This window comes from Diabrotica undecimpunctata, chromosome 11 (assembly GCF_040954645.1).
Source record: "Diabrotica undecimpunctata isolate CICGRU chromosome 11, icDiaUnde3, whole genome shotgun sequence".
NCBI lineage: Eukaryota > Metazoa > Arthropoda > Insecta > Coleoptera > Chrysomelidae > Diabrotica > Diabrotica undecimpunctata.
Genome location: NC_092813.1, coordinates 22,491,698 through 22,502,324, shown reverse-complemented (window position 1 = coordinate 22,502,324; position 10,627 = coordinate 22,491,698).

Sequence of the window (10,627 nt, the reverse complement as noted above, 5' to 3'; positions counted from 1 at the left end):
TTGAAAATTTATTGATTTAAAGTTTAAAGTAGACTTTAATAGGTACATCAAATTAGTTTGTACTTCTTTCAGAAGAAATTTGAGTAAAAGCATTTTCTTGATAAGTAAATGCTTTTATTTACTACGCCCATGGTTTATTAATAATAAAAATAGCAATTGAAGTGTCCTTTGTGACAAAAAAAATTGTTTCTTGAAGAAAGATAAGTAGAGAATGCCACGTACTTATTTTAAATAGGAAATAGTACATTAGTTTGCTATTGATTTGACCAATTTTTGTTGTTAAAATATCATTTATTGCTTTATACATAAATTAACCATGGTATATTTCACGGCAGAAAGGGTTGAAATTATTGAAATATTTTTCGGAAATAATCAGTGCGCTAATAGAACAGCACAAATTTTTAATGAGCGACATGAGAACAATAATGTGCACCGAAAATATGTTCTAGAACTTGTAGCTAAATTTCGGGAAACTAGATCAGTCGCCAATAAAAAACGTAATATTGAAAATCCTATAAGGAACGAAGCAACAGAAGTGGGGGTTTTAGGGCAAGTTATTGTAGATCCTACATTAAGTACCCGCAAATTGCAAACTTCGTGTGGTGTTAGTCGACGTACTGTCCAATGGATTCTAAAGGCCCATAATTTTCATCCGTATAAAATTCACCTTGTACAAGAACTTAATGAAGACGATTTTGATAAGCGATTAGAATTTTGTGAAGTTATGAGTGAACGAATTACAAACGATGAACAATTTTTATTTAACATTTGCTTTTCCAACGAATGTTCCTTTTTTTTAAATGGCGAAGTAAATCGTCATAATTGTCGATATTGGTCGGACTCTAATCCCAGAATTTACCATGAGGTACACACACAGCAGCCACAAAAATTAAATGTTTGGACTGGCATTTTTGGCGATCATTTGGTTGGTCCTTTTTTCTTACCCAAAAATTTGACTGGTGAAATGTATTTGGAATCACTGCAAAATGCCATAGATCCTGCGCTAACAGATATAATTGAAAATCAGAATGATGGTCGATACGTTGAGAATATGTTGATGTTCCAACAGGATGGTGCCCCACCACATTACGCATTAAGAGTTCGGCATTATTTAGATCAGACCTTTTCAGGTCAATGGATTGGTAGAAGAGGTGCCGTTGAATGGCCCCCAAGATCGCCAGATTTATCACCTTTGGATTTCTTTTTGTGGGGTTACTTAAAAAGCAAAATCTATGCTACTCAGACAACATCCTTAGAAGATTTACGGCAAAGAATTGTGAATGAGTGCCATCAAATTACTCCTCAAATATTGCAAAATGTCCGGCAACGTTTTCAGCAAAATCTTTATTATTGCATGGAAAGTAATGGTAGTTATTTTCAACATTTACTCGGCTGACAGGTCAGTTCATTCTTTATTTTTTAACAACTTTGCTGCTATGTATTGATCTCCTCTTACGATGATGTATTTAAACTTTAAATCAATAAATCTCCGAAACTACTGAATTGAAGTACATGAATTTTACATCATTGTAAAGGAAGTTGAAAGACCTTTTAAATGATGGATCATTCGACCCCCCTTTCCATTTAAGATTTTAGGGATGATGCCACCCCCGCTTAGGGGGCTGCAAATGTTAATGTGATTTTATGCCAGTTTTGTTTCCCCCTCGATAACAAAATCGACGGGTCCAAGCGTTTTTTTTAAAAAGGAATCATCTGCCAGTAAATGCATCTGTTTCGTTTTCGGTGCGCCACCCTGTATACTGACGATTCTAAAAACAAAGTTAGTTGCGCTGTCACGCCTTCTAAAAATATTATCAAGATCTCGACACTTTCATCAATTGGCAGTATTTACACAGCCCAGTTAATGGAAATAGTTATGAATATAGTTAATGGAATAGTCATGAACTCAATAACAACGACACGTACTTCTCCAGATATCAGATATCTGTTCTGAGTCTCTTATGTCCCCAATTACGCAATTTATCCATAACCCTACTTCGAAGGAGTTTGCTTGACGATCATCATTGGGAGAACTGACCATCAGTTCATTAATGTCTGTGTCCCGTTTTACGTTTTGAATCTTGACAAAGGCAAGGGTTTCCTGCCGAAACGTTGATTGCAATTATACAGAGTGTTTCAAACTTTGTAGATGGAGACGGTTGTATAATTTTTTGCCGAATATATTACAGTTTTCTTTATTAATTTAATAGAAGGGGTCGGTAAATATACATCAAAAGTTGAATTTTTGGTAGAGTAGTCATGGTTAGGTCTTGCTGGAAAAACAAGTGGGTGTTTACGAATCATGCAAACATTTTCTAAAATATATAAAGAAGGAAACGTTAAAATCCCGTGATTTTTAAAGTAGCTTCTGCAATGTGTTATTCTACTGAGGCCAAAAAGATACCGTATTACTCTTATTTGTAATTTAAAAATAACATCAGATTGGGCAGCTGTACTAGAACCCCAAAACCATATTGAAGATGAAACTCGAACAAAGAAAAATGCGCAGCTCTTAAAGAGTCGAATGTCGAAATTACAACGATGTTAGCTTTTAATTAATATTTTTTGTTATTTTACTCGCAGTTAAAAATAGATGCGAGATAAATGCGAAATTTTGTATTCCGTACCCAATTCCATACCCCTACATCTAATATATTCCTTCATGCCTATAATAGTTTCTCTTTAATAAAGTAACAACTTGTATAGGGGTGTAAATTGGGGTTGAGTTGGTAATAACTACATAATGGCATTTACTTTCTATAATTTTTGGCTTTTCCTCTGCACTTGATTAGACATGTTGAGGGATTTCAGTTTGGGTACCTGAGGTGACATAAAACATATTTTTCTTTAATACTCCTTTTTTCGTTGGTATAGTAGATAATTTATTGGTAAGATTACTCATTTGATTAGATATTTCACTGACGTTTGAAGAGAGCCTTTCTAACCCCATCTTAATCTCAGTTGCATTTAAGTCTTGGATATGAACCTTGATAGTATCCTCGGAACGGCCGAAAAAAACTGACGATAATCTTGTTTCATCTGCCTTATAGATTTTAAAATATTGTCAGTAAAGTATTGTCATTACCTTGTTTTTTGAAACATTCTGTATATATATATATATATATATATATATAAGTTATATATATATATATATATATATATATATATATATATATATATATATATATATATATATATATATATATATATTGTTATGATGTATTGTTTGTTAATGATGAGCAATGAGTATTTTTATTAATATAATATAATATAGGGTTTTTATCGCGGTTCTCAAAGAATTAGTTTGTAAGTACTTTTTTAAATTATCTTTATTAGATCTACTATGAAACACACATATATATCTAACCTACCCAATGTAAATTTAAAATAAACTATCTTTAAATTGAAATTCTTATGAAACTAATTAAATTATATAGACAATGTAAGATTTAAACAAACTATCTTCAAAATTGAAATTGTTATGACACTAACTAAATTATATTAACAAATTTTTGTACCTTTTTGTCACTGAATGCCTAAACGAACTGTTTTCCACTGTATAGATTATAATCACCACTCAATCTCTTCTTCGCAGCTTCGGTTATCCTTGTTTTTGTAAAATTACTTTTTCCAATTATCAGCTTCCACCAATTTAAGATATTTTTCTTCACCAGCATTCATAAACCACCAAGCAAATCAGCAAACAGCATTTATATTTATTCTTCTTTTCTATATACCAATATCCAATCACCAAATATATTATTTAATTTTAATATTCAATTAATACTTCTTCCATTATCCAATCATCATTTATACATAACATAATTATTAATCTTCAATAATATTTTCTTTATACTGTTTCTTAATCTTGATTTAACTCACTATATTGAACAATTATAACTGATTGACTGACTCTAACTAACTTTCATACTAAAAAACTGGCCATCATAGTAACTGTAACTCATAACTGATTGACTAACTGAATGGACATCTTGAATCCAAATCACCGGGTATTTATATCTTTTTTCATGTTCCAGAATAATCTAGCAAGAAATCATGTTCCATTTGTTCTATTAAATACATGTCTGAATTTTCTAGAACAAACCATTTCGCAAACAAGGCCATCTCCGGTGATCTAGAGAATTCCTTACTTTTCTATTGACAATTTTGTTGACATTTAGGCTTTTCAGATCAGAATATACACTTAAATCAGTAACTATATATAAATTAAACATTTTAAACTAACATATTATTATAACCCCACTTTATATTCCTAATTATGAATTTTTATCTGTCACTTTAAAGAGTATTTTTGGTTGCCTAGTCACATGGCTCACTTAAATATATCTACAATATTATAATTATTAAAATACAACTTTTTACAATTAGTATATGTTAATTTCTTAAAAATGCCCTCACATAAATATATTTTTATAAAATTCTCTAGTATATAACTTATTAAAATAACCAAATACTTTTTATATCTAATATTATCTAGTAGTGTAACTTATAAATTATTTTCTATAAACACTAATCATATCAATACCCCAAAATAATATTTAAAATAAATAATTTACTTATTATTTTTTTAAATATTAATTTTCTATTAGTTTATTGTTCTGTTAAATACATCCTTGTCATCTGTCTATGTCAAACTGTCATGTCAAATGGAGCAATTGAAAATGGAGGCTATATCAAAAATAAAAACAACGAATGTAAGGTTCTATAATTATTTTGTATTCTGTTTATTTATAGACAAGATTTCCGTTCACAAGGCTTTCAACTATATGAATTGTAAGTTTTACACTTTCCATATTATTTTTAGAAAGACCTTTATAGCATTAATTCTGTATCAAACCCCAAATTATGATTTTTAGGGTAGCAACAATTTCCATATGTACAAAATTCAACAAGTATGATGTCAAATTGATTCACAACAAAGAAACCTATCTATCTATGAAATGGATCTATCAGTAGACTGTTAGTGTTATTATTATTAGTGTTAAGTTTATAACCTAGGTATATCACTTCTTTTTGAAAAAATGTACATTTTTCTTGATTTATTTTTAGTCCAACTTCATCTAATCTGTTTATTATAATTTTTAGGTGTTTCTCATGATCTTCAGCCGTTTTAGAAAAAATTAATATATCATCAATGTAGTGAATTACAAAATGTTCATATTGATCCAAAATATCATGAAGACATCTACATAGAGCACTGCAAGATGATTGAGGTCCAAATGGTACTACTTTGAATTGATATACTACTCCATCTATCTGAAATCCTGTATACTGTCTACTTTTTCTTTCTAGAGGTATTAACCAGAAACTATGCTGTAAATCGATTTTAGTGAAAAATGACATTCCTGTAATTCTTCCTAGTATTCCATCTATACTCATTGGTGCTTCAAATTGCTTTTCAGTAATCTTGTTAATATTCCTTGCATCCAAACATAACCTGATTTCACCTGATCTTTTACGTACTACTACTATAGGGTTGATAAAACGTGTATCTGCCTTCTCAATGATTCCATCTTCTAACATATTATTAATTGTTCTATTTACTTCTTCTCTGTATTTATATGGTATTGGGTATGATTTTGTTTTAAAATCTTTTTCTTCTTTAACTTTTATACTATGGATATAATTTTGTGCAATTCTATTTTCTTTATTGATAAGTCCCTTGTGTTGCTGCAATATGGAAACGACTATTGATTTATATTCTTTAGGGCAATTAACTTTTATCACATCTTCTTCTTTACAAATAAAATTATTCTTCATTATGTACTCATTATTCCTTGCTTCCAATTTTACGCACTCCACCTCGTAGGCATCCATCTGCTTAAAATTTCCATTCCTTAAATATTCACTACAATAATTATTCTTTACATTCTTTTGGGACATTTCCCTATCATCACAATACATTTCTTCTTCATAAACATCATTATTTTCTTTTAATAATATCCTATCAACTCTTATTCCTTCTTCCACCTCGTCTTTATGCATAAATTTAATTATTTACCCTTCCAAAGTTACCATTTTTTCTTCAAAATCTATCTTTACTTTCTTCTTTTCCAATTCATCATTTCCCATTAATATATCAACACATAAATCCTTGACAATAAATCCTTGCATATTAATTTCTTTATTAAGAATATTAATTTTAAAATTGGCTAGTTTATCAATTTCACCCAACTTCTTATTATTTGCACCAACAATTTTAATTTTTGGAATCTTTATTATATCTGATAGTTTTAATGTATTAAAAATAAAATTCTCCGAGACTGAAGTACTTTCTGAACCAGTATCTATCATAATTTTAATCATTTTATTTTTGGCCAAAGCATTTATATAAATTAAATTAATAGATTCAATAATTTTATCTTCATCTAGAGAAATAAATTCAGAAGGTTTTTCATAATAGCAATGGCCCAACTTGTAATTCAGAAAGTTTACTGAACAAAATTTTGATTATTAGAATTGTCAGATTGTATCTGACCACTTGGATCTGATGTCCTATGTCTTTCCCTACTATGACTTCTACTCACATTTTCTTGCCTTGTACGATTTCGTTCCCTGTCTTCGCAGCTCCTATTCCTTCGAACACAATTTACCTATCTGTTATAGTTAGGTCGCTCTGTATTTCTTCTATTGTTAAAATCTTGTCTATTATTATTAATACTGTTATTAAAATGTTGTCTATTATAACTAGTATTGTTATTAAAATTCTGTCTATTTTGATTACTGTTATTATTATTAAAATTTTGTAAACTATCACCATATCTATAATTATTATATAATTGTCTATATTGTTGATTATCATTTTTATTATATTGAAAGTTATTATTGTTTTTTCTGTTGTTATTTTTACTTGTCATATTGCCTCTTTGTATTCTTTGAATAAAATTAATAAAACTATCTATTGTTTGAATATTTTGTACAGTTACTGTTTGCACAACATCAGCATCAAAATGTCTAGATACATTTAAGACTGTTTCATCCTCTCTAAGTGGTGGTTCCAAATATTTTGCAACCGTTATCAGTTTCAATGCATAATCTACCATATTTGATTTTAAATTGTGATTATACTTTCCAAAATATAGAATTTCTCTAAATTTGGCTTGCTCTAATTCACCCCAATAATAATTTAAAAATTTATTTTCAAATGTTTGAAAATTATCCAAATCATTTTCAATACTAGCAAACTAAGTTGCTGCATTGTCATTTAATGTCACTAAAATAATATAATCTTTAATATCATTAATATTATTCACAAATCTTAATTTATATTTTAAACTATTTATGTATACTCTAGGATGCAAATTTTTTACATTACCAGAAATCCCAGTCTCATTTGTTAAATTTAAGTAAGGTCTCCCTATGTCTCTCATTTGTGAAAGATCATCTATTCTCTGTTCCACATTTCTTATTTGATTACTATTTATTTGGATATTTTGTTGTATATCGTCTAATTTTTCTTCTGTGTTTCTCCTGTCTTCGTTAATTTTTACTTCTAAGTTACATTTCTGCAACTCTATTTTCTGTTCTATATCTATCTTATTATCTTGAATAATCCTCTTTACTTCTGTCCTCTCATTTTCTATCCTTTTCTTGTAGTCATTCCGTATATTTTTTATTTCATTTGCTGCTTTTTTCTCTGCAGCTTCAAGTTTTTTATCCATTTGTTTTTCTATTTGCTTTACAATTTTATTATTATTATCTTCTATTTTCTTTTCTAATTTTCTATAATTCTCTTCCAATTTCTGTTCCATTTTTTTCATGTCCTCTTTGACTTCTTTTGAATTCTCTTCCATTTTTTGTTCCATTTTTTTCGTATTCTCTTCCATTGTCTTGTTCATCTGCATCATTATTGACATCAAAGCTGCCATATTGACATTTTCCTCTCTTTCTGGATTCATTTCTGCAGTATCTTGTGGAACTTGAATTAAACTCTCCTCTTGTATAGGTTGTGTTTCTACTTCCACATCTTCTTCATTCTTTTTGCTTCTTGTACCTTTCTTTCCTTGAGACATTTTGAGACTACTTGTTCAAATATAATTTAAAATAAAATCTTTTTTTTACTGATAATTAATTTAATTATATGAGAGCACTTATCTTCCCAAACTAATTCTTTTTAAATAGAGAGCCCCGCGGTGGGCGCCAAATTGTTATGATGTATTGTTTGTTAATGATGAGCAATGAGTATTTTTATTAATATAATATATAGGGTTTTTATCGCGGTTCTCAAAGAATTAGTTTGTAAGTACTTTTTTAAATTATCTTTATTAGATCTACTATGAAACACACATATATATCTAACCTACCCAATGTAAATTTAAAATAAACTATCTTTAAATTGAAATTCTTATGAAACTAATTAAATTCTATAGAGAATGTAAGATTTAAACAAACTATCTTCAAAATTGAAATTTTTGTACCTTTCTGTCACTGAATGCCTAAATGAACTGTTTTCCACTGTATAGATTATAATCACCACTCAATCTCTTCTTCGCAGCTTCGGTTATCCTTGTTTTTGTAAAATTACTTTTTCCAATTATCAGCTTCCACCAATTTAAGATATTTTTCTTCACCAGCATTCATAAACCACCAAGCAAACCAGCAAACAGCATTTATATTTATTCTTCTTTTCTATATACCAATATCCAATCACCAAATATATTATTTAATTTTAATATTCAATTAATACTTCTTCCATTATCCAATCATCATTTATACATAACATAATTATTAATCTTCAATAATATTTTCTTTATACTGTTTCTTAATCTTGATTTAACTCACTATATTGAACAATTATAACTGATTGACTGACTCTAACTAACTTTCATACTAAAAAACTGGCCATCATAGTAACTGTAACTCATAACTGATTGACTAACTGAATGTAACTATATATAAATTAAACATTTTAAACTTACATATTATTATAACCCCACTTTATATTCTTAATTATGAATTTCTATCTGTCACTTTAAAGAGTATTTTTGGTTGACTAGTCACATGGCTCACTTAAATATATCTACAATATTATAATTATTAAAATACAACTTTTTACAATTATTATTATGTTAATTTCTTAAAAATGCCTTCACATCAATATATTTTTATAAAATTCTGTAGTATATAACTTATTAAAATAACCAAATACTTTTTATATCTAATATTATCTAGTAGTGTAACTTATAAATTATTTTCTATAAACACCAATCATATCAATATATATATATATATATATATATATATATATATATATATATATATATATATATATATATATATATATATATATATATATATATATATATATATATATATATATATATATATGTATATATATATATATATATATATATATATATATATATATATATATATATATATATATATATATATATATATATATATATATATATATATATATATATATATATATATATATATATATATATATATATATATATATATATATATATATATATATATATATATATATATATATATATATATAATATATATATTATATATATATATATATATATATATATATATATTCTGGGTAATAACAATATTTTTGAAGGTATTGGTCGATATTTATGACATTTCACTGGTTTTCCCTGAAAATTTTGTTGTTTGTAGTTATAGCTATTATTTATATGAATAAGGCAGTTTTATAGAAAAAACAAATTTATTGCGAATATAATAATAAAAATAATATATATTATAATAATAAAAATATTATTATGAGGCTTCCTCGTCCGATTCGTCACTGAAAGCAGGCTATAGCAAAATGTCTGTTACATCATTTCCCGTTTTCAAATTACGATACCACCCGTGATATTCCTCCGGTATCACTCCTTTATATATATATATATATATATATATATATATATATATATATATATATATATATATATATATATATATATATAGCCTAGATCCTATTTCTTAAGTGGATCAGTCTTTTTTGTTTATCTTATCTTCTTGACAATATCTCTCCATTTTTCCCTGTCTCTAGTTCTTCCTCTCCATTCTCTGACTCCTGCCCTTTGGAGGTCTTCTTCAACTTCTTGCATCCACTTTGATCTCGGTCTTCCCTTTCTCTTTCTTCCTCCTGGATTTCATTCTATCATTGCGTATGTCACTGCCTCATCGCCCGCTCGCCAAATGTGACCTAACCATCTAACTCTGCATTGCTTTATTTTAGTTACGATGTCTTCCTTAAGTTCTTCCTTAATTTCTGCATTTGTTCTGCTTCTATATTCATTTTGCTCTGTTCTGATTGGTCCTAGTATGGTTCTCATAATCTTTAATCTCTTAAGTCTTCTTCATCTTTTTTAACCATCGTCATTGTTTCTCCTGCATATAATAATATTGACCTAATTATGATGTTATAAATGCTTATCTTACTTTTTTTAGTCAGTGTTTTGCTTTTAAGTAATCTTTTGTTTGCAAAATAAGCTTTATTCGCTGCTAATATTTTTCTCCTAGATATTTGAAGTATTCTACTTCTTCAAACTCAGAAGTTCCTATTTTGATTTTTTCTTTCATTGGTTTTTTCCCTATCTTAATATTTTTGTCTTTTCTTGATTTAATCTTAGCCCCATTA